This window comes from Phoxinus phoxinus, assembly GCF_949152265.1.
Source record: "Phoxinus phoxinus genome assembly, chromosome: 8".
Taxonomy (NCBI): Eukaryota; Metazoa; Chordata; class Actinopteri; order Cypriniformes; family Leuciscidae; genus Phoxinus; species Phoxinus phoxinus.
This window is the reverse complement of record NC_136883.1, coordinates 35,190,223-35,213,266: the sequence shown is the minus strand read 5'-3', so window position 1 is coordinate 35,213,266 and position 23,044 is coordinate 35,190,223. Positions and strand designations below refer to the sequence as shown.

The 23,044-nt window shown below is 39.7% G+C and overlaps 2 protein-coding genes across 3 annotated transcripts in view; one reads left to right on the top strand and one right to left on the bottom strand.

Annotated features, from left to right (window-relative positions):
- b3gat1a (beta-1,3-glucuronyltransferase 1 (glucuronosyltransferase P) a) overlaps positions 1-23,044 on the bottom strand; it is a 103,077-nt gene that overhangs the window by 55,496 nt on the left and 24,537 nt on the right. The window lies entirely within an intron of this gene.
- The window catches only part of clasrp (CLK4-associating serine/arginine rich protein), a 163,796-nt gene continuing 151,309 nt past the window's right edge, over positions 10,558-23,044 (top strand). The window contains exon 1 of the mRNA XM_079621028.1: positions 10,558-10,567. The gene's annotated coding sequence lies outside the window, so the exon portion shown is untranslated. The remainder of the gene's footprint in view (positions 10,568-23,044) is intronic.

Below are 23,044 nucleotides of genomic sequence, written 5' to 3'. Positions count from 1 at the left end.
AGGAACATTACATATATATATATATAGGCATATACACATATAGACGTAGGCCTACATTTTTATAAACGTGAAAACTGTGAATGTTGTGCAAAAGTTCATTTATTTCTGTAATTCAACTTAAAAAGGTGAAACTAATATATTATATAGACTCATTATATGCAAAGTGAGATATTTCAAGCCTTTATTTGTTATAATTTTGATGAGTATCGCTTAGTGATCTTCCTACACAGCTTATCTGGCTGCCATACCGTATCAGCAATTTCTGGGTTTAGCAAACCAACTTTTCTACAGCTTATGGAATTTTTTTTCGAGTTTCACCTGTATATAAATTATTGAATGATTTTATTTACGATTTTGCTTAATTTCTTAATATGAACACCTTACATTTGCAGAGAGTCTGTATATTTATTTATTTTTTATTTATTTTTTTGTACTTCTGGCACACATAAAAAAATAAAAGTTTTTTGTGGCCAGAAGTTTACTTCAACCTTCAGAAAGAGTTTCCCCCCCCACACTTAAATTGCTTTGACACACGCCTGCATTATAAATAGAGTTTCCTCTAAAACCAGCATCAAGGGAACCAAGTTTTGATTTTGATTTTTTTTTTCCACCTGCTGTTGCCTGTACTCTTTGTTGGAGGCCGAATCCCTGCTAAAGTCTGAGATCTTATTTGATGCTGTCCATTTATATCCATTATTGATGTAGGCGAGAATGAATCCTGCATCAGTTAAGAAAGTTATGCATCTGGCCTTGAGCTGTCTATTGATTCAGTGTAATAGGCAAAATCACACGTCTATCCACTGATCAAAAGAGATTGAGTGGAATGAATTTCCTTTAACGGGTTATTGACAGGACCACAACCGAGGCATACAAGTTATCACCACGATCCATTCTCGTAATGGAACCTAAAACAAATTGGGTTTAGTAGATAAAGCTAATACTTCAAGTCCTTTTTTTAATGTTTTCAAAAACCCTATAAAAATTTGATGTTGTGTTTTTTTACTATTAGTCCATGTCTTTAAGCTGAGGCCATCTTAACCCTAGTAAACTCTAAAATGTTGCTATATAGACCATAGCAAGCAATGCATGCTCCTGTCATGAAGTCTGTTTAAAAATTAGTACACTTCATATAACACATTCTGTAGGCCAAATTCTTACTCTATATATAGCAGTGGTTATTAACCTTTTTGACCTCAAGGCCCCCCATTGTACACCGCAACATTTAAAGGGTCCCATATGTAAATAAAAATATAATTTCAGGATTTCAAAATTTTAAAGAGCCAAATGTTCTTCAGGCTTCCCACTCTTTTTAAACGATGAATTTACTTAGGCTTTCTAGTTGTTTGGTATTTACTGGGCTACGTTTTGTAAAATGTTTTTACACATATTTCAACCTGATCAAATATTTTAGAGATTGGCATACTAGAAAAAGTTATATTCATTATAAAAATTACCATAGTTTTAATATTTTCTAATTTGCATGACTTTCCTAAGTCTAAGTCTTTCTAAATCTTAAAATGTCTTAATTAGGATTTAAAAATGTAAAAAGGCCAAATGTTCTTCAGGCTTCCCACTCTTTTTAAACAATGAATTTACATGGATTTCTAATTGTTTGCAATTTACTGGGTTAAGAAACACAAAAATACATACTTTTAAAGCCTCTTCAGAAAATTTTGACTAAACCGCTCAATTCATATGGATTAGTTTTACTATCTTTTTATGAACTTTTTGAAGCGTCAAAGTTCTAGTTGTGTTGTTGTCAATGGAGGGACAGAAAGCTCTCAGATTTCATCAAAAAGATCTTCATTTGTGTTCTGAAGATGAACAAAAGTCTTACATTTTTTGGTGAACTATCTAAAAGACTGCAAGTATATGAAGTGTGCTATTTGGGGCAGGGCCATTATGCAATCCCAGAATGCATTGTGACAAGCTAAAAAAAATATGGCAAATTAACAAATTATACAGAAATATCTAGTTTGACAAATAAAATCACTCTAAATGTACGGAAAACTGAGAAGTTTTTTTTAGCAGCTCATCCCAGACTGTTAAACCAGTGTCCTGAGAATCACTTCATGTGCACTCATGTGCTGACAGTGAGAGATGTACAACTGGATGTGACCTGTGACGGATGAGGGGATTAGTATTGATCAAGTGTGCAAGCCCACGGACACGGGGGATGAATCAACAGTCCATTGCTTTCTGTCGCAGTGTATTCATACTCCACCCTGCAGTCAACGCCACTTACCACATCAACCGCGCCATAAATCCAGTGGGAAAGGGGCTTGACATGGTGTTTGGCAGCAAGAAATGTCAACCTTAATATCTCAATGAAGCTCGGTGGCTCTTGGACCACTGCACACATCTGCATGTGGGAAATGTACAGGCCTTATACAGTCAGTTTGTCTCCATGGAAACTATAGCTATGGCAAGGGAATCCCTGAAGTCTGAAAGAAAGATACTTAAAAAAAAAAAAAAAATTCTTTGTTCAAGACTCTTAAGATTTTATTAGGCTAAATGTCAGTGTATGATTAACAGTGTAATTCTAAATAAATATTTGAAATGTTAAATGCATGCATATCCAGTCTGTCATCAAGTTCCATAACATTGGGTCAATTAACTGCCGATGGTTCCTTCAAACATTGCTGTCGACAGAGACGTTGCGAATGCTGATGTCAAAATTGCATGTTGCGCATGTTTAACAATGTAGGCGGAAAATGCAAGAACGCAGTACAGACAATAGACGTCTGCTGAATGTTTGATGCGCACGGTAAACTGATGCTGTCGATAATGGCTGGGTCCAGTTTTGCGAGAAGACATCTGTCATTTACTAGGAAATTGGTGGGTTTTGTAAAGAAAGAATTCATCCCCCGTCTTAGTCTCATGTTATGATTAATTCAGGCAAACCCACACGAAGTAAATGCTTCTTTATTCTGTAGTCAGTAGCCCACATCAATAATTTACTTCCTGGCAAGTTTCGAACTTCTCTCTATAAAGTTTTAGAAGTGACTATAGGAAAAAAAAAAACTAAAAATGTGAAACTCGTGCCATAAAACCCTCACACTGATACTTCAGGCTTTGTAACTAAAACACTCAGTGTGCTATAGAAATATGTTTAAATATAATTTTTTATTATTTTAAAGGTTTAAATATAAACTATTGTTAACTAAATGTAAACAAATTTTAACCATATTAACTTTTTTTTTTTTTTTTTTTTTTTTTTTACAAATGCATTAAATTGATCAAAAGTAACAGTAAAGATGATAAAAAAAAGATTTCTATTTCAAATAAATGCTGTTCTTTTCATCAACTTCCTAATAATCAAATAATCCTGACTTTTTTAAAATCAAGGATTCCACAACAATATATAAATCACTTCATGGATAATGTGGATAATAATATGTATTTTTAAGCGACAACTCAGCATATTATAATGATTTCTGAAGGATCATGTGACACTGAAGACTGGAGAAATTATGCTGAAAATTCAGCTTTGACCACATGAATATTAAAATAGAAAACAGTTATTTAAAATTGTAATAGTATCTCACAATATTGCTTTATTTACTGTATTTTTTATCAAGTAAATGCAACCTTACATATATGATGTTATATTAGGACTTACAACAGCAAAAGCTGGTGATGATTCAAGGCTGTAAAGTATCTGGTACGCTGTCAGTTGTGTACAAGCAATAATGAGGACAAGAAATAATGTCATGTCTGCCTGCATATATCAAAACTATTCAGGAATGAGAAAAAAAATAGTTTAAAATAATTTCAAAGAGAGATTTATCGTGTCTTATTTGCTGCATTTCTTTCCGAACAAGTTGTAGAATCTGTGAATAATAACTGTGATACTCATCATTTAATATGATTTTCGGATGTCTTTGTTCGTTTAGTTTGTGTTAATTTAATAGGATTGAAAGTAGCACAGTTAGCGTGGACTTGGTTTTTGAATAGCATTGAACTGTTTTAAATTAGTTTCCAGTTAGAGTGGCAAGAACGAGAAGCATCAATGCGTCCTCTAATGCTTTATTTTAGACGACCTCCCTCCACAGGTTCAGTTGGATCTAAGCCGATAGCAGTGTTAGTATTTTCTGTCCTTCACAAAGCTATAAAACAGTGGAATGAAGTGGACAACTACCAAACGTACTCTCAGGCACCCATGTTGCTCACAGAAGTATATTGTTTTGAGATTATATTTGATTGCTCAGAGGCAGAGGAGCCTTCACCTTATGAACAGTATGAAATTGAAATGTGGTAGACGTGTGATTTGAATACTTATTGTTGTATGCCTGAGCAAGAATCCTTGGATAGCTTTACCGCCAGATTCAAGTGTGGTAATACAAATGCTAAAACGTCTCAGTCACAGCAGCGTCTTGTGTTCTTTCCCCTGCACATGACCTAACCCACAGCTAGGGGGCATGTTTAGGGTTAAATCCTTCTGCCCACTGCTGAAACTTTCCCTCCGCTTCCTTTGAAGGAAACCCCCTTTGAAAAGTCCGGGGGAAAAAGAGAGGTCCGCTAAAGCCCGCCGGCTGCAAGCATGCTGATAACAGCTCTATCTGGATATGAGCAGTATCCTTGGTCAGGTTATGAGTTCTGGCACACGTGCGACTAAACTGCACTCACTCATCCGGCACGAGGGTTTCCACAGGAATGGCTCAGGTGCATTCGTCCTGTCTAAACACATGAGTCGATCCATGCGGGATAGCCAGGTGATAAAGGTGGATGAGAAAAGCAGGTTATCACCCAAACCTTCTCAAGGACATTTAGAAGGACAATCTGATCTAAGCTTATATCTAGAAATTACTGCAAAGCCTCACAACTGAAGGTGACCTTTTGGCTAAAGATTAAGCTTTATTAATGCACCATATACCAACCACCATTTATTAAAAAAGAAAAACACACACAAGAGGGGGAGTAAATAATGATAACATTTTCATCTTTGGGGTTAACTGTTTGGGAGAATTTTATCTCCTTTATTTGTTTCAAAATGCCTTGCTATATGTCAACATTTCTCTTTTAAATTGAATTATTGTGAGTCATTGTGTTTGTGTATTTATCTTATCGGAAAATACAATTTTAGTATTATCAATCTACTATTATAGTTTTTGTTAATATTGTGCATTAGATATTATTTTTATATTAGCTGTTTTCATTTAAATGTTTTTTTTTTTAGTATTTTTTTAGTGTTTGTACTTTTTAATCAGTTTTTCCATTTAGTTATGAGTTTTTGTTTATTTATTTTTTTGATATTTAGTACTTCAACTTAAACTAAATGACAATATGTTGCCTTTATTTATTTATTGTCTAATATTTTATTAATATTTTATTTTATGTTTATTTCAAGCATTTAGATTTTGTATGGTTTTAGTTTTAGTTAACGATAAAAAACTCTTAAAAGGAGCAAATGAGATTACTGGTGTCTTTTTTCAGGAGAAACATCTGTTTTGATCTCCAACACTGTCTAGAAGAAACAATTGAAACAATCTCGGGTGTGATTTTTCTTTCCTATACATTCTATCTCAGATTTCTATTTTTGGAAGGATAATAGTGTCAAGCTTTTTTTAAGGCACTATTTAAAGTAACATCCTTCAACGGCAGCACTTCCTCACAAAGGAACGCACATCAAAGAGAGATATCGTCCCAGTCAGCGCAACAGACATGAAGAGTCCAGACCTCTTCAGCGCATTCCCAGCTGTCGCTCAGCTCTCCTGGTCACTTTAATAGCAGCAAGAATTCAATTAAGGGGAGCATGGGTTCATTTTCTGCCCTGGCTGAAGTTGCTTACAGTATCTCTGTTTACCCCGTCTCTCCTTGTGCTCTGCCCCGGGCTCTGCACTGCCTGAATACTGAAAAATACAGCATAAACCAGCATGAATTCCACATTGGTCCAGGCATCCCATCTCGCATCCAGCATCCCACGATGCAAAACCAATCCAATGCTGGATTTTTCATGCCCAATCTCAGAAGATCCCTAAACAGTGCTGGTGCCCTGCTTGGATTAAATTTTTAATGAGGGACAACTGAGAAGAGCCTAGTAGAAAATTATGTAAAAAAATACCTTAACACAGTTAGGGCACAAAATATATATGCTAATGCATGAAACAGAATTGGGTTTGCTGCATCCCTCAGTTATGAAGTACTTCATACTTTAAACTTTTAAAATAGTCTGGATTTGCACGTACAAACAAACTCAGAGCAGGAAAATAGATAAGGGCGGTTATTCCACCCACTCATGAACACCTACACTCACCTCGCTCCCACTGAACATGCTCTAGATATTCCACAAATGGAATGAAAGTTGTCTCTTGTGTACTAACTTGACACCCTTTAATGTTATGTAGCTGAATATTGTCAAGCATATTCATTTATATAGTACCAGGTTAATGTATTTAAGTGTTATGTTTTTATGCACCTGCACAGATTTTTGTACATGCACACTTATACGTATATCGTATGTGTGTGTATGTATACAAATATACACAAGTATCTTTATGATTCTTGCATAAAATAATATAGTCATGCATTTTACTGAATTAATTTGAATGTGGAAGGGGCAATATCATTTATCATCTTATCAAAAATAAAAATTTTAGACCTACTGTATTGCACTTTATATTTAGCTGAACTTTAGCAAATTAATTTGATTAGAATTACCCTAATTCTGTTTTGTTTAAAAAAATAATAATTTTGTTTAGTTTTTTCACAAAAAATATTTGGTGTTGATGATCCATAGTGTATAAAATTGAGCACAAAATCTGCGGGAATGAGTAAAATAATGTGCAATCCCACGCCAAAATTGAAGCCCTGTAACGCCAACAATATTAATCCGGAGCAAATGAAACGAGTGAGTGAGAGGAGGCGGGTTTGTGTGTCATTCTCTGTTGGAGGGATGAGAGAACGAGAAAGCGCAGCTGGAATCGTGCATTTATTCTGTGGGAAATTAAGCGTTTCAGATATTTCTCTATCGATATGTATCGAAAAATCTGTATTTTTGACAACACTACATTGCACTTAGTTTATTATTTCAAATGCCTTATTAAAAAATTACAGTTGAAAAATGTATATTATATAAAATTCAACCAGCCAAAGTGGCTAGTAAGAGTGACTGCGTTACACACCACTGCTGAAATCCACACGCATTTGGAGGGTTGGAGGGTCATCTTTATTAAAGTTCCCTTAATATTTGTCCCCCCCCACAAAAATAGTTGGTTAATGCCTGTCAAATCAGTAGAGAGAATCACAGAACTACTATAGCAATAGTAAATGTTCTCTGAAGAACAAAACGATTCCATATACAGTACAATCTGTCAGTCATGAATTAAACACATATTGAATGTATAATATGGAAAATATGACATGACCCCATGTATTTACAGATTACTCATTGTGGTTATTAGTTGACGTCCTGCAAATAAGAACTACTATTGGAGCAGTCAAGCAAACAATGAGAAATTCCATTTGCATGCTCCAGCAATTGAATTGAATGAGGATGGAAATTGCATGTGGCTCCCTGAGCGACCTGACTGGATGGTTAAAGAGGTGGTGTTTATTCTGCAGGGAGCGAGAATCACTTTGCCTGCCACTGTCTGCATGTCAGTATAATTACAACCACATAGGGACAAGGGGAGGATCGTGATACCCAGTTGATTATGGCCTTAATAATATGCTGGAAATGAGAAGCTTTTCGCTGGGTCTCTTGTGTGTCCGAACTGGAGCGGTAATGTATGTATATTTTTGTGAGCTGGATTTGGAGCTCTGCATGCTGATTTCAAGAGTGCATATCCACAAAAATCAAGGAACAAATCATTCGTTTGGCTAATTCACAACACTAATTTTGGCTTGAAATATGCACCCCGAAGGCTCAGAAATTGATCCAACTCCAAAATCGCACCTGTGGAAATTCAGTCTCTCTCCAACTCCACTCATTCCTTCTCGCTCTCTCCAAATTTCAATGCATTTTTCAAGCTGCCTATCCTGCCATCTTCCAAAAGAGGCATCTGGGGGCCAATCGCATTCAGCCACAGTTCTCCTCTGCGCTGCCAAGCTTTTTGCTGAAATTACCGCCAAGGGTTTTGTCACTCCGTAGCCATTGGATGAGTGGCAGCTCTCTACAACTCAAGCAAAGCCCACATGATCAGACACCAACAAGTTTGCGTGTGCGAGAGAGATAAAGCCGGAGTGAGAGAGGAGGAGGCACATCTCGTCTCATGTTTAACGCTAAATGAGATTGCCTGCATCTGCTCCCTGAAGAACCCTAGGAAATAAGACCGTCCCTGTCACTTTGTTCTTTTCTTGTCGCCTCTGTGATGCTCCACTTCTGCAGTCTGCAGAGAGGCGCTTTCTGACAGCCGAGAAGGTTTCACTTTTGTGCCATTGGGCACTTCCATAATTGTGTATGTTTGAAACCAGCACCACTGCATTGTGCGAGTCGCTGCTTTGTGCATTATATTCTCCCAACCTAAGAAAATGTGTCTCTGATCTTTACAAGACACCCATCCGTCAGGGCACTTCATGTTCTGAAGTCTGAAATGAAAGCAGTTCTCTCTCCTGAGAGATGTTACCAAGTGGTTCAGTCACGTTAACTAGGTTGTATTACTCTGCTAAAGGCGATCTTTCTCTCTGTCTTTATGTGATCATGAATTCATGTTTACTCTCTCCCACATGTTTATTTTACAGATGTATTCTCATCCACCAACTGTCTTTCTTTATTCAGATTTCACATCATCAGGTTCATGCTGTTTGACTGTGTGAAAGTGCTAAGATTAGTCTGTGGGATGGCAAGAAAAATGGTGTAATTATCCTTACAGAATTGCACAAATATAAATAATGAAACAAATTCAGGTTTGGATGGTTAGCTCAACAAGTTCTATAATACCTGTGGAAAGCAAACCCCTTATGATTCCCATTCATCTCAATGGTAGTTGGCTGTATTAAAATATTAGGGGTGTAACGATACCTTCATTTCACGATTCGATATATATCACGATACTGAACTCACGATACGATATTATTGCGATACTCCCAAGACATATGATAAAAGGTTAACAAAAAATTTACTGTTGATTAAAATGCTAACTTTGATATTACATTGTGGGTTTAAATGAACAGGTTTGGACTTGGTGCTTGTAATTCAAGGACAATGGTGACACCAGAATAAAAATATTCATGATTCTGAAGCTGACCATTGCATTATTATACATTATAATCAACATGATATAGTAGTTTAATATAGTACTGACACTAAAACTCTGAAAACATGATTTTTTTCTTATACAGTAATTTCTATTTTGGGTGAACTATCCACGATACATATTGTCACTATCCATCACGATACATATTGTCACTATCCACGATACGTATTGTTGCATTTTTGTATTGCGATATATTGTGGCACGATATATTGTTACACCCCTATAAAATATGCAAACTTATTTCAGAGATAACTGACAGGACGATGGCGGAGGACTTGGTGCACAACAGATCCTGAGCGTCATCTCGTAAAATGTGTGGCCAGTACTGCCGCTCCCTATACTCGTAATACGCATAGGCCTAATCGCGAATTCGGAAAACATAAAAAGTAAAAAGCGAGTGTGTATTTTTAAAAGCGTATTTAATACCTCGCATATTGATAGCGGCTCCCTGATGCCTGCAAAATATATATAATCCCCCCGGACTCTGTGATATCGGTAATACCAGTGGTGTCGCAAGTTTATTTACTGGTGTGAAAATTTACATCTCTAGAGAAAAGAGTATTATGTCCGAATTCACAATATTCATAAAACGGTGCATGAATTACCTACTACTTCTGGCAAGACTCTGGAGTGAATTGTCCATTGGACTCTTTACCGTCCCATGAAGCCATGGGAGAGAATTTGTGAATGGCAGTGAAGCGATGCAACTTTGGTCACATGACAGTAACAATATGGCAGATGTTGTACGTCCAGATAGTTTTGTGTAGGTGACGGCAGAAGGTCTGGACTCTTTCATTGGCTAATTGGCTTTTCAAAGGCATCTGACTGACATGTAAAGCAATTAAGCAACCAATCACAGTTAGTTTTTTTCCACGTCATGTTTAGGGCCGTGAAAATGTAACGTCGATATCCGTACAATAACAGACTGGTGTGTAAAACTCTTGAACGCATTTTAAAGAGTCTATGCCGTGATCTTTACATAGTTCACATAACTGAAAATCCAGCGTTTAGTTGATCCTGATAAGCGCTCATTGTCACAGTTGTAAACATGACAGCTTTCTTCTTCCATGAGGGGGTTTGGCATCACGGCGGCTTTGTTTCCAGGCAGAAAGTTAAAGAACGCAACACACACGTCTCCTGCTAATCCTGTAGAATTCAACCAATCAGATCACGACTTCGAAACTCCTGAAGTGTTTCCAGTTAAGTGTGCCGGATGCATCAGCATTCAGCCAGCAGTCCGTGAGCGTGACGTCTGAGGCTGAGACTGGATTACATCTATACTATAGAACATGTATCTGTCGCAAAGTAATAATTTTTTCGGGCGCAGCCTGTGATTTGAAATCCTGTTAGCTAATGGCTATTTCAGTTGGGTTAGCTTTGTAAGTTGGTAGACAAAAAGCATTTTTCTCCAGTAGAGAGACATTAAAAGAGCCAAATGTGAAACTACAAACAGTGTACTTGTAGTTGTCTGCATGCTGGGGTAGAAAAAGGTATTTTATAATTGAAAACTTCACACACTTCATCTTTAGAGGTCATTTTTTGGAAAAAATGTTGCTGTTTGAATCAGACTCTGATTATCAGCTCAGACAAGGCCGCCTACAGAATTACTTTTTTTTAAAACATCCCGCCCAGGGACTCTTCCACACATCTTGCTTGGCCCGTATGTAACACACAGACAGATCTAACATGCACTCAACTTGAAAAAAATATGAGCATTTCTTTCATGTTAACAATACATTTTATGTCTACTTTTATTAAGGTCCAAAAGGTCTGATTTGTTGTTAAATAAATTATATAATAACATTTTTATATTTTTAATAATAAATAAATGTTATGATAATACATATTTAATTAAAAAAGATTATATGATCAAAAAAGTTATATGATTATAATTCATTATTTCATTAGAGAATGTATTAGTAGTTGGTCTTAGTTTAGTACTAATTTCTTAGTAGTTGGTGTTTCACCCTTTTGCTAATATCTTAAAAAAAAATAATAATTGCAATAAAAAAATGTTTTATGTATTATAACAATATATTTTGATACTTTAAATTCACTACATCTAGCATAGGATGGCAATGTTTCATCTCACCTCGCAAGACAGAAATACACTTGCACGTATGGAAGGTCAACTGACATTTTTCTGCCGTCTTGTTAGATTCAAGGAAACATTGAGGAGATACAGTAGCTCAGCTGTGGATGCAGAGAGGCAGCATCTTACATTTTGTCTGCATTGACATGCATTCATGGGTGTGTGTGGGCAGCGGTGAGGGCCTGACAGATTTTCACTGAATGTGAATTGATGTTTACTTTTTCACGAGCGAATGAAACAGGCCTTTACACTGTGCATGCCTCAAAGATCCTGTAATCCTACAGCCGTCTTGCTGGCTTTGCTGAATTCAGGCTACAATTAACACAGTGTGATTAAAAAAGCACACCGGGGAGCCTCCGCAAACAAAGCTGAACTTGCCACCGAGGCAATAATTTTGCACCGATTATTTATTCCTTTCTGCACCTTGAGCGCTTAGGAGAAAATCAATAACATATGCAAACACCCGACCAAACACCAATCGCAAATCACTGGCTGCAAAATAAACACAGCGCAAAGACAAACAGAGAAATGAGTTTTGGTCACCGATGTAACAGCAGCCTGTAGGTGTTTCTCACACAAAAATCAAGCATCCATGATGTGAAAAGCAAAAATAAATGAGAATATTGACTGTTCAAGCTGCCCCGGGTTGCTTAAAGATATCTTTTGGTTTGTTAACCACATCTTTCTCTTGCATATTGGGATTTTTCGAAGGGCTTACAGCAACATATGAAAATCACTTTTATTTACAAGCTATAATAGCATGGACAATATATTAACAGTGCAATAAACTTGTATTTTGCGTATATTATGTATATACTAAAAATTCTATACTCGAAAAATTCTAATATCGTGCAAAAGTTAATTTATTTCAGTAATTCAACTTAAAAGGTGAAACTAATATATTATATAGACTCATTACATGCAGAGTGAGATATTTCAAGCCTTTATTTGTTATAATTTTAATGATTATGGCTTACAGCTTATGATAACCTTTTCACAATATTCTAATATTGAATTTGGGGTTTTCATAAGCTGTAAGCCATAATCATCAAATAAAATCTTGAAATATTTCACTTTGCATGTAATGAGTCTATATAATATATTAGTTTCACCTTTTAAGTTGAATTACTGAAATAAATGACCTTTTGCACGATATTCAAATTTTTCGAGTTTCACCTGTACATTTTGTACAGTATATTATTCTTTTTACAAGGCTACTTACAAAATAAATATTTAATGTGAATGTTGAGTTAGCCTGTGACAGAGGTTTAATGTTTATATGGCTTCATGTACTCAGTTAGACTTGTATTTTTGGTAAAACAGAACGGGTTCTTCCCATCACTGCATTCGGTAATATAAGTAATATTCTCAGGATTTGCCTACGAGTGTATGGGGGGAGTGTAAATTATTTCTGTTAGTGAATGCTCTTTTAATCTCCTAAAGCGACAAGGTGCTTACAGAGGCACGGTCAGCATCCAGGTCTTCATGCCAATTGAACTATAGCATTAAGAAATACTGCCGCTGTGAGCTTGAACATGAACCCAACGAGGCTTGAGATGAGCTGCTCTCTCCTTCAAATTGAGCATCTTGACCACTGTGATGATGGACAGTATCCTGAAATATACCATAAAGAGCTCCATATATATCTGTCTGCTATTAGTTAAATGCAGTTCATGGGAAATATAGACAGCTGAGGATATTTTCAGATACTGACAGCGAGACAGACAAGCACCCCGATTTAATAAATGCATCTACTGAAACCTCTTTCTATTTTATTCACAGCTGTCTATAAAATTAGCTCCATCGCTGCATTTACCTGCTTGAAATGTGAGACCCAAATTGCTTCGGCACAAGGCTGCACAGTCTCAGTCTCAACCGCATCTGCCATACTCTCAGCAAAATCGTGTAAGTGGCAATTTGGGCCTTATTGAACTGAGCTAAAAGCAGGGTAAGCTATTTGTCATGCTGTATACGCAGCCCCAGACAGCATTTCTGGGCTCAGGGTGGCTGTTTTATGAACTAGTATAGAGGGCATAAATGGATCAGGCTCTGTGGTTGCTTATTGTGGTTGAAGACTCTCATTCTGTGTCACTCTATGACAAGGCCGGTTTATTTAACCTCAGGTTCTCTGTTTATTAACAAAGAAATCTAAATTAGAGGTAAAGACAAACTGTGGGCCCTATTTTAACGATCTGAAACGCAAGTATGAAACGCGAAACGCAAGTAACTTTGTGTGCGGATCCCGACGCAAATCTAAAATGGGTTGGTCTGAAGTCGCTTCATTACTCATAGGTGTGGTTTGGGCGTAACGTGAAATAAACCAATCAGAGCGTCCTCTCACATTCCCTTTAAGAGCAGGCGCGCTTGTTCCATGGCGGATTTCTATTATAACGCCAGGAGCGGTTCACAGCCGAGGAGACCGACGCTCTCGTCAGGGCCGTAAAACACAGAGAAGTGACATTGTATGGGGATGATGGGAGAAACCCACCCAAATTAGCTTCGGTTAAACAGGCGTATAATAATTTGGGTAAATGTGTAATCTAGATTTATGCCTATTTTTTTCACATCTTCATGGACACAACAATGATTTCCCTCGTGTGTTAATATGTTTCCTTGTAATAATTTATGATTTGCAAAAATGAAAACTGCTGCATCTGTTTAGATTAGAGAATCAAAGTGTATGTGTGTTGTTCACACGCTACATAATGGCCAAGCACGCGCCCTTAAAATAACATATGACTAACGCGCAGCGCGCCACTGTCTGTAGACTAGGTTTCTCCTGGTCAGTGGCAGAATTGTTTTCTAAAACTGCAGAATATCACCAGGGAACGTTTGCGCTGGAACACACTCCTCTTTTCGCTGAACCGCCCCCCGCGAGCGCAAGTTCATTCCCTAATTTCCCGACGTGCGTCTGTGGAGGGAAAAGTCCGCTGTGCGCGGGTGCAGAATAGGAATGATACATGCGTCGGTGTACAAAGTCAATTGCGCTGGGTGCAAGATAGGGCCCTGTATGTTAGAGAATATAGGCCGGCATGAGGAATAATAGAATACTTTTACAAAATGAATAGTATTACATAATCAGGTCTCTAAAAAGGTATTAATATTACCCTTCAAAAGAAAAGAAAAAAGTGTCTTATGCTCATCAAGGCTGCATTTATTTGACAAGGTAATTTTACTGACTCCTTATCACAGTCTGGTTCGCTATCTTTTTGGGGACTCTCCATAGGCGTAATGGTTTTTATACTGTACAAACTGTATATTCTGTCCCCTTACACTAACCCGACCCCTAAACCTACCCATCACACAAAACTTTCTGCATTTTTACATAAAAAAAAAAAAAACTAATTCTGAATGATTTATAAGCTTGTTTCCTCATGGGGACCTCAATTTATGTCCCCACAGTGAGTCAGTGTGCATTCAGGTTGAAGTCCACCGGGATAGAGAAACAAGCACACACACACACACACACACACACACACACACACACACACACACACACACACACACACACACACACACACACTGCAGCATTACATGCAAATGTGGTCAAGCTATTAATAGTGTTGCCAAACCAACTGACTCTTATGTCCACAGCTGGAAAAATGCATTTATTGCTTGGAAACATCATCAGTCCTTATTTTATTTTTTTATTTGAGGTATTTCAGTCTTTTATAGTAGCATGTGTATCTAAAAATAATTAAATGTATTCAGGTTATGTTACTTTCATATTTGAATTAGGTTCATGGATATTTGTTAGTAATTATTAATCTGTACTGGAAAATAAATTCTGTTTAAACTCTGTTTATTTGAGATATACAGTGTGAAAGGACCAATAGTTAATGGCTGAACATTTATTGTTCCTTACCATCTGCAAATATTGTTTTATACTAATCCTTAATAATCCATAGAATATCCTTCAATGCAGATTAAATTATTGTGAGAAAATACTGAAAATGTAGATTAAATTACAGAGAGGATATAGATTTCTAGTGTCTTATTCCCTTTTCAGTGAAAAGCAAATCTTTAAGAGATTCAATCATGAGATATATCTCAAATTACTTTTTTTCTCTTGAAGATTTGCTTTAAGAGAAAGAATAAGAATATAATATTAGATAACCTAAAGCATTACTGAAGATAACACATCCATGTCCTTTGGAGAATAGGGTTACGCTCTCATCTGTGTCTATAGGCTTCACATTGCTCTGCAATCTAACTTCTCCGGTTACTTAACTGTAACCTTGTTCCCTGAGAAAGCGGAACGAGATGCTGCGCTGCTTAGCGCATTGGGAACGTCTTTAATCGTGACCTGCTGTGAATATAGTGTGTAAACACGTCGATGAAATCGACCGGAAGTAATATAGCCTCGGTCGATGACGTCAACGGCGCGCACCCGCGACGCGAGGCTATAATTAGATGAGCCGCAGGTGCATCGTCAGGATATTTTGTCTGAAGAGCAGTCCTGGGACATCATCAGCACGGCAAAGTAGCGCAGCATCTCGTTCCGCTTTCTCAGGGAACAAGGTTACAGTTAAGTAACCGGAGAAGTTCCCTTTCGAAAGCTACAATCGATGCTGCGCTGCTTAGCGCATTGGGAACGAGAATACCCACGCCGCCGTGCTTGAAGGTGTCTGGACTCCCTACGGCTGTGTAGGTGTGCTCACAAGAAACGTAGGAAAGCCCTAGACATTAGCTTGCGATGTCGACTCAAGGACGTGAGAGCCCGGAGTGGTATGAACATCCAAACTATAAAATCTTATGAATGTGTGCGGAGAGGACCAGCCTGCCGCATCACAAACAAACTGCAAGGGGGCACCTCTTGCCAAGGCAGCAGAGGAGACGACCCCTCTGGTGGAGTGAGCCCTTAGACCCGTTGGCGAAGCTTGGCCGCGCACCTCATAGGCAAGAGCAATAGCATCCCTGACCCAATGTGACATGGTCTGTTTAGTGGCGGCAGCACCTCTGTTGCTGCCCCCATAACAAACGAATAGTTGCTCTGACTTACGCCACTGGCTAGTGCGGTGGACGTAGGCCTGAAGGGCACGGACTGGACACAGTCTGTGAGATCTCTCCCGCTCCAGCGTTGTGAACGGTGGAAGGCAGAAGGCCTCTAGAGTGACCGGATGTACAGCCGAGAATGGTACCTTAGGCAGGTAATCAGGATGAGGATGCAAAATCACTTTCACCATTCCTGGGGCAAAGTCTAAGCAGGGTGGCGATATTGACAGAGCCTGCATGTCCCCGATTCTTTTTAGAGAGGTTATAGCCATAAGAAAAACCATCTTTAGGGTCAGAAGTTTATCAGACGCTGACTCTAGAGGTTCAAAGGGGGTCTCAACCAGACCCTCTAGGACTATTGCTAAGTCCCACGAAGGGATCTTTGGTTCTTACGGGAGGCCTCAGTCATCTGGCCCCAATATTGAAGCGAGCGAGCAGAGGATGTCTCCCGAGTGGCACCCCGTCAACCAAGGCGTGGCAAGCCAAAGAGCGACCACATAAACCTTGAGAGTGGCGGGGCATGTACCTGTTGATAATTTTTCCTGCAGGAAATCCAGAACTGAAGCAATCTGGCAGTTGACCGGATCTGCATTATGTACAACACACCACCTTTCAAAGACACCCCATTTGTTGGCATAACTCTTTCTAGTGGAGGGAGTCCTAACACTTAGAATGGTCCCAATAACGGCAGGCGAAAGCCCAGTGTCCCTCAGTTGGTACCCATCAGGGGCCAAACATGAAGATTCCACAGGTTGGGCCTGGGATGGAATATCGTACCCTCCGCCTGAGAAGATCCCTCCTCTCCAGAATCGCCCATGGCGAGCCGTTGAGGAGAGAAATATCTCCGAGAACCATACTCTGTTCGGCCAACGCAGCGCTATCAGTAAGAGGCAAGACCCTTGCTGGCGAACTCTGGCTAGAACTCCTGGGAGCAGAGCCACTGGAGGAAACGCATACAGGCGCATTTTGGGCCATGTGTGCGCAATCGCATCCAGACCCAGGGGGCTGGGTGACTCAGAGAGAAGAGGAGACATTGCGCTGTCCGCTGGGCGGCGAAGAGGTCCACCTCCGCTTCATAAAATCTGATCCAGATCTGTTTTACTACATCTGGGTGGAATTTCCACTCCCCCATTGGTAATTTCTGTCCGGACAGTAAATTTGCTCCCACATTCAGATGCCCTGGAAATGTACACTGCCCTGAGTGACAGGAACTTTTCCTGGGCCCAGAGAAAATCTGCCTCACTATTCTGTACAGATTGCGTGAGTGTAGACCTCCCTGGTGATTTTAAGTAAGAGGCTGCTGCTCTAGCACTAGGACATGACAGCCTAGGACATGACAGCCTCTCAACTGAGGGAGAAAGTATTTCAGGGCCAGAAATACATATTTCATCAACTTGAGGCAATTGATTTGCTAGTCAAGATGATGCCTCCCCAAACCCTTGGGCTGGACGATCACTTAAGACCGCTACCCAGCCCGACAGGCAGGCGTCTGTCGTTAGCATTATGCGACGAGAAGACGCACCAAGAGTGGGACCCAAGGTGAGGAACCGGGGTCTGAACCACGTAGAAAGGGAACGAAGCTACAGCGCGTAACCCTTACCATAAACATGGATTTTAGAAAGTACACGAAGCGTTCAGCGCGTGACTTACCATAAACATGGATTTTTAGAAAGGACACAAAGCACCCAATGCGTGCTCTTGCCTCTATTTGCCCTTGGGGAATTTGAGCCACGAATGAAGTGGTCTCATGTGCAAAAGGCCCAGAGGGATCCCTGTGGACGCAGCTGCCATGAGACCTATCCTGACCTAGCCAGATGTTGCTTTAGGGTGTTAAAAAATGGTCTTGACAAGCGGGGGACAGTTGTGCCCCCGATGGTGACAGAGTCCCATTTAAACCCCAAGCACGTTGGAGAGTGAACGCTCTTCTTAGCGTTGCAACTCAACCCCATAGAGAGAAGCGTGGATCGATATTGATGTCGAAAGCGCAAGCTCCTGAGACTGTGCCAGTATCAGTCAATCGTCTATGTAACATGGCTAGGTCGAATGGAAGAACCCGATATTGGTAGGCTTCGCCCCCAAAAGCAAACCTCGGGAACTTCCTGTGTTGTGGCAATATTTCTATGTGAAAATATGCGTCTTTAAGATCAACCGTGAAGATCCAATCATGATGTTGAATTTGCAACACGATCTACTTGATAGTTAGCATCTTGAACTTGAGCGTTCTGACGGAACGGTTCAAGCCTCAAAGATCTAAAAACAGACGCAGTCCCCCATTTCTTTCTTGTGACAGCAGATGCGCATACTTCTGTTTTATGGTAGTGGGAACACACCGTTAAAACGAGGAGGGCAACATATTCCTTTTACTGTCTTTAGGACACAAAAAGAGATACTCGGCAGTAGCTTTCACACTGCCAAAGTCTCTTAAAGGGTACCAAATTTAATACTTCGAATTGGGGGAATGTTAAATGTTCTGTGTCCTGGGCGATAACAGGAAACAACAGAACCTTCAACATTTCGCTGGACACCGCTACCCCCTGAATCACCAAAGGTGGCAGGGATGTAACAGTGGTTTCGTGAGGGTGTCAGGTAGGAGCTGATTGATGTATTTTACATGCCCTATCCCGGAGGGGCACACCCCCACAGACCTGGGACAAAAAACTCAGGATTTCTGTCTCTGGTATATTATGAGGCTGCTGAGCGCGACAAACCGGTCCCCAGTCATTACGAGGGGGAACGCAACTCGCCACACTCTGCTTTTGAGCCCTCTTTTTTTTTTTTTTTTTTATCAGATCAGCCTGGTACGTCTGCAACACTGCCATAGTGTGCAGAGCAGCACCAGTCTGACCCCCACCAGCGTGGATGACATTATACACGGCTTGGTGGGGAGTGCTGACTCCTTAAATGACGATGAGCCACAGAGAAGAGATAGCCAGCGAGCGTCTCTTCGGACTGGCGCATCATCGTATGCACATGCCCCCATGATAGTCTAATAAATTGACGTCAAGGGCACAAAGAATAAGGTTTTCCCCATGCACGAGTTAACGTCATGGAGATCCTCAAGGAGGACAGTCTAGCTGTAATCTGGCCACTGCACGAGTCACCAACTCGAGTAACCTCTCACACGCTTTATCATAACGAGAGAAGTGCTCGGAGTCGGTACTCTCAAAGTCCATCATAATATATATATTTTTTAGATGGCTTTTACAATATTTAATCCCTCAGAATTAAATGTGGCCAAAGAACAGCCAGACAATAAATTATTACAAGCATTTGATATATTGCATTGAATATCTGATTTCTCATCATCATTCAATTCATCAGCAATAAATACAGCCAAATATCAATCAGACACGGTCTGGATGACAGGCTGTATTTAAATCTTTCATAAGATCAGCCTGGTATGCCTGTAGTGTACAGCGCGGTACCAGCCTGACCCGCTGAAAATGCATGTGATAATACGATCCCAGGGGAGAGAAAGCTCGCGCGCGTCTCTCCAATCTGAGACAGCATCATATAATCGCGTGCCTTTGCACCTGCGATAGTCGAATTGGTCGACGTCGAGGGCACAAAGACACGTCATGTATAAATATATATATTATATTTACATCTTTATTTATAATCTTTGAGTATCTTTTTGTTGTGATCAGTGTAGTCTGGCCACTGCACGAACGATCGCCCCGAGCAGTTCTCCTTTTATTATCACGGGAGGAACGCTCGTAGGCGGCAAACTCACGAGATTAAATGTCCTCTGCCCGAGCCGAAGAAGCGCCGAGGCACGCTTCGGTAGTCAGGCAAAAGGACATCGCGATCTGGAGAGAGAGCGAGCGAAAAGGACGCACCCGTCTCTCGCTTCTCAGCCAGATCGACACGCGAGCCCCACAATCGCATTGTGGGTGCCACCCCTTTGAAATAAGCAAAGCGAACGCGAAGCAGTTTAACTGTGAACATTCCACTGTGCTCGAATTCACCATGCTCAAACGCAAGGGCAGCATGCTCTTTTCCAAACAAACAAAGCAGTAAGCTTGTGTATCCAGTTCTGTCGACACATTTCTCTTTCTCCTTTTTAGATCGTAGAGAGATGAGAAAGAGAAAATCTGCACACTGTCAGTGATAAACTAAATAACTCCTAACAAAGATCTGTAGTAGATAGAGAGGAGATAAATGCTTGCACACCAAACACAGAGAGATCTCTGAAGACAAAAGACCTGACGATGCACCTGCGGCTCATCTAATTATAGCCTCGCGTCGCGGGTGCGCGCCGTTGACGTCATCGACCGAGGCTATATTACTTCCGGTCGATTTCATCGACGTGTTTACACACTATATTCACAGCAGGTCACGATTAAAGACGTTCCCAATGCGCTAAGCAGCGCAGCATCGATTGTAGCTTTCGAAAGGGAACAAGCCATTACCCAAGGATCCCTCCTCCACATGAGGAATCTCATTAAATTAATTGTTTTTGTTGAAAAAAGCATCTGGCTTTCTCAAAAGGCGACACTTAATATTATTCTAAATATGATTAAATGTTGTCTTATGTCTGCAATGCCTAAAAACTTCTTGTCTTGTCTGTTGACCTTTTCAAGATCAGCTTTTTTATTGGCAATTTGTCACAAAGTTTTAATTTTAGCAAATTCCGTTTTTTCCATTTTCATGAATGCAAATTCCGTTTTTTCGGTTTCATTTTTGAAAATTCAGTTTTTTCCATTTTCATGAATGCAAATTCCGTTTTTTCGGTTTCATTTTTGAAAATTCAGTTTTTTCCATTTTCATGAATGCAAATTCCGTTTTTTCGGTTTCATTTTTGAAAATTCATTTTTTTTTACCCTTTACTGTTATTTTAGTCGTAAAAAGAGTGTGCTTTTAATGTTAATTATTAAAATATACACAAATAAAATAGGAATGACCTTACATTTATTGAGGTAACAAACATCACATTTACTCACAACATTTACATTGCTTTTCAGGACAAATACTGCATGATGCAACATAACACTGTACTTCAAATAACAACAAGATATTAATGGTTATGAGCTTAAAATATGAATGGTTATATTAACTGATTAAAACGCAGTGCAGCTGCACAGCAGACACATAGCTGAGCGTCTAGCGCGGTCATTGGTCATTGAGGCACGAACCAATCAGGCTGTTTCGCGCCCTGGTGCGTCAGAATGGCCGTCTATGGCTCATTCGGCCATATGAATCAGGTTAAATCCATAGACAGTATATAAAATGGACACAGAGACCCCATAGGTTTCAACGGAGAAAAGTGAAGTCAATTAGAAGCATCACTTCCTGATGGCTGATCGTATTGCGCAGGTTCAAACTGAGCTTGACGACGTAGATGTGACATGAGCAACCGGTCTGACAGTTGTCTGTCTTCTAGTAGCTGTGCCGAGAGAAATCTGAATCGTTCCCTTCCAAATCTCTCAGAGACGGAGAGCGTGAGCATTAGCTTTCCATGAGCTAGCAGCGGGAGCAACTTTATGACTCTCTATGGGCTTCTCCCTTGACTTTATGCCTCCACGTCCTCCCGATTGCTTGCGAGCTTCTCCGCCGGTCTATACGGTAATTTCTCGCCTGTGCGACAGAGAGTCGTGTGGTTATGACACAATCGTTAGCCTATTTTTACAAAAACTGCTTCTACTTGGCCAAAACGTAAGATACAAGGTAATGGAGCCTTTTATACATTGTCGTGTTTCTTTAGAAATAAATAATGGACAAATGGAGTCTTTAAACGCCTGAGATGTAAAGTTATTCGCTGTCAAAGTGACGCCAAAATGAATGGGAGTCAATGCTAACAGCAGGTTTTTCTCAGGAACAGACAGGATTATTCTGAGCAATCCGAATTAATCCATTTCGATATATGAATCCGAACGTAGTGTTTCACGCTAAATAAGATGATCATGTTGATGTGGGCGTTTATGTCACACGCTCAAATCAGAATATTTTTTTTGATGTGCACACTACACGAATACACAGTTACCCGCTGTTTGCGGATACTATTCTCCTAAACTGCTTCTACTCTTTGATTTCGGGTCCTAATTAGGAGACGGCGAGCTGCTTATATTAATCAAGCAGTAAAAACACCCTCCCCACGCTCATCTGTGGAGGAGAGTCTGAAACAAGGAGTGGTGGGACGTTGTCCTGCTCCACTTCACAACAGTCATTTATCATTCAACAACAAGTGCTTGTTTTTTGCAATATATGTCATTACGCCATTTCTATTGCATATGTGCAGCATTCCAGTTTTGTTTTTCAATCCGATCCTCTCAATCGGATTAAAAAAAATTTAAACCACACCTTACAACCCGAATAAAATTTGAATTGGATTTGGATTCATTCTGATCCGATTTACGTGATTACATTATTATTTTTTTTAACCTGACAGTGCTAGTAGTCCGATTACAATCGGATTATTAGGGTCCATGAAAACGCAACACACGACTACACAGGTTTGTGATAATTGCGGTCAGTCTCTTCTAATATATCCCCTGAATAAAGCACAGGTACAGTCCTTTTGTCTGATTCTAATGGCAAGCAAATTGCTCATTGCTGTGCTAATCACACCCAAACAGGAAGTATTATCAGATTTGTAATTTCCCCGTCACTCTCGCTCGGATCATCTCTACTTATTCATTTTAACAGCTTTTACGGCTCTTAACTCTCAGCTCAGCCTCCTGCGATCTGGATAACACACACTGCTAACCTCTTTCTGAGCTCCTCCTGCTCTAGGACACCCAAACGTAGACAGAAAACCCTG